Source organism: Capsicum annuum, chromosome 9 (genome assembly GCF_002878395.1).
Source record: "Capsicum annuum cultivar UCD-10X-F1 chromosome 9, UCD10Xv1.1, whole genome shotgun sequence".
Lineage (NCBI taxonomy): Eukaryota > Viridiplantae > Streptophyta > Magnoliopsida > Solanales > Solanaceae > Capsicum > Capsicum annuum.
The window spans coordinates 137,618,128-137,621,033 of NC_061119.1; positions in this window are offsets into that span (position 1 = coordinate 137,618,128).

Below are 2,906 nucleotides of genomic sequence, written 5' to 3' on the forward strand. Positions count from 1 at the left end.
AAATCTCTTGAAGTTAGAGAACCATTCAAAATAGAAAGACTTATGGTTATAGTCCACGTGTAGCATGAGGTTAGAGTCCCTTGCCTAATATGTGAGCATGAGGTCAAAGTCCGATGCCCAAATTGAATGTGTAGACATGTGGTTAAAGTACTATGTCTAATTGGATGTGAGTATGACTAGAGCCCCTTGTTTGAATGATTGTGTCTGTGTTTAAAGCCCTTGGCTAATAAATGAGTATGCATGGTTGAAGTCCTTTGTCTGAGTGTATGTGAATGTGGTTAAAGTCCTATGCATAATGTGAATCGTTGTACCTTTAAGTGTGGAGGGTTGGAGTCCCCCACTTCATGTCCAATGAATGAATACTTGAGAATGATGATGAGCCTTGATATCTTAATTATCATTTGATATATTTATATATATCGATTAGTGTGTGAATGAGATAAAATGTGATATATTTAATTGATGTTGATTGATAATGATATTTTATCACTTATCCTTGAGTAATATGCTAGCTTTCCAACAGCTAACCATCTCCAGACGCTATGTCCCCATGCTATATAGTGGCCGGGGCATCTTCTTCTCTTCCTATGCAGTTATTAATAGGTCAACGCGGTTGATGTATTGACTTAAAGTGGTGAGCTTCCTTTCTCTAGAAGATCTTCATGTCTTGGTTCTTATGATTAGACATAGACTCATTTAGACTTGGTTTGGTTATCGTCAGGGGCTTGTCTAGACATATATACTTATTCAATTCATTTTGTATTGAGGTATTGTGAATAACTGTGAACTTGGGTGCAAGTTAGTTATCATGTATCTAATATTGACTTATGATATTACTTCCATTAATCTTAATTTCTGAGTTGGAGTTCCTTCAAATCCTATTGAATGGTGAGATATTTGGATCAGGTTAGTGAGGCGACCTCTAGTTCATGTGAGCTTGGGTGCCCAACAACATAGCCTAAGGTTCTGGTCGTGCCAAGTTGGTATCAAAGCCTAGGTTCATGGTCGGTTGGGTGTTCATAATTTATGTCAAATAGAGTATTTTTTATAGGTGTGAAGCGCGCCATATTTATAAAAGAGGGGCTATGATATATCTTAGGAATGTTTCCCTTTCTTATGTTTCAATATCAAGCTATAAGGTCGAAGGTCTTGAATTTCACTAATTCCATTTGCTATCTTCCAAATCATGCCTCCAAGGAGATCTGAGACTCAGGCATACACTTTGTCCATAATAAGGGTCCTATAAATGAAGCTCATCTTACTTCTGGAGTTCAAACTTGGTATAGGGTTATGGCATCTGGCCATCCTCGTAGAGTTGCACCCACCAACCTAGCTTATTAGAGTGACTCTCCTCCTCATTCCCCTTAAGGAAATGCTTTTAATGCAGAATTTCATCACTTTATCAACCTCTAAACTCAATTAGTGGCCTCTCAATCGGAGCGTGGTGCTTTGTCTACCATTTTCTTTTAGGCAACAAAAATTAACAAATTTATAAGGTTGAGCCCTTCTATATTTATGGGTACAAAGGTTGAGTAAGACCCTTAATGCTTTGTTGATGAAATGGAGAAGATTTTTGAATCACGCATGCTTTGGAAATTAATGGTGTTGAGCTTGCTTCCTACTAATTGAAAGACATGGCTTACCAATGGTATGAAGGGTAGGAGTTGTCTAGAGTTTTTGATGCTAGTTCGGATTTATGGATGGATTTCTATGAGGATTTCTTAGACTGTTTCTTTCCTCAAGAGTTAAGGGAAGCAAAGATGGATGAGTTTGTGAACTTTAAGCAAGGGAGGATAACCGTTCAAGAGTATTCCTTTAAAGTCCATCATTTGTCAAGGTATGCTTCCGAGATGGTTTCTACCATAAGATCTAGGATGCATATGTTTGTCTCAAAATTATCTTGTGGGTTAGTTCTCGAGAGCAAGGCGGCCTTTTTGATTCAGAGCATGGATATCTCTAGATTTATTGTGTATTTGCAACAAGTAGATATTGAAGAAAATAAGCAAGTTGAGCTTAGTGAGAGGCAAGGCAAGAATTTTAGACCTTCTGAGAGTAGTGGTCGAGATGGTGGCAATTGGCCCCAAAAGAAGTGGAAGAGTTTAAGTTTGTTCTTCTCGGCTAGTATTCGCTCTCCTAACCCCAAGTCGTTGGATGATTGTCGGTGTCATTTTAGTGGTAGGTTTTGGGAAATGGGTTCCTAATTCCAGACTAGTGGTGCTCAATTGGCTCCTTTTTGCCTTCCTTATGGATTGTTTGTTTAGAGTCATTGCGGTCAGTTTTAGAAGGGGAGAAATTGGTGTTTTCATTGTGGTCCAGTTGGGCACATATAGCTTGAGTGCCCCTTTCTAGCAGCTTCTTGGGCCAACAATTCCTTAATTACTACTCCACCCCCTCCTTACCAAAGGGTGCTATATTTGCATTTGTTTTTATTTTTGGCACCAGCGTTGGTCATATACGTTTGTATGCACTTGCTATTCACCAAGATTTTGACTCATCCCCTAATGTTGTCACTGGTATGTTGAAACTTTTCTCTCATGATGTCTATTATTTTCTTGACTAGGGTCTACTCTTTTCTATCTGACCCCGTATGTGGCTGTGTATCTTAATTGTGGTCCCGAGATTATCTTTTTATATTTCTACCATAATAGGAGACTCGATTGTGGTTCACCGGGTCTATAAAAAGTGTATGACATTTGTTAGTGGAAGAGATACTCTTGTTGACTTGATAGAGTTAGACATGGTTGACTTTGATTTCATTTTGGGGATATATTGGTTGCACTCTTGCTATGCAACCTTAGATTGTAGAACTCGTAGGGTCATGTTTAAGTTTCTAAATGTTCCAATCATTATATGGGAAAGTGGTTCTCAAATTCCTAAGGAAAGATTTATTTCTTATCTTAAAGCTC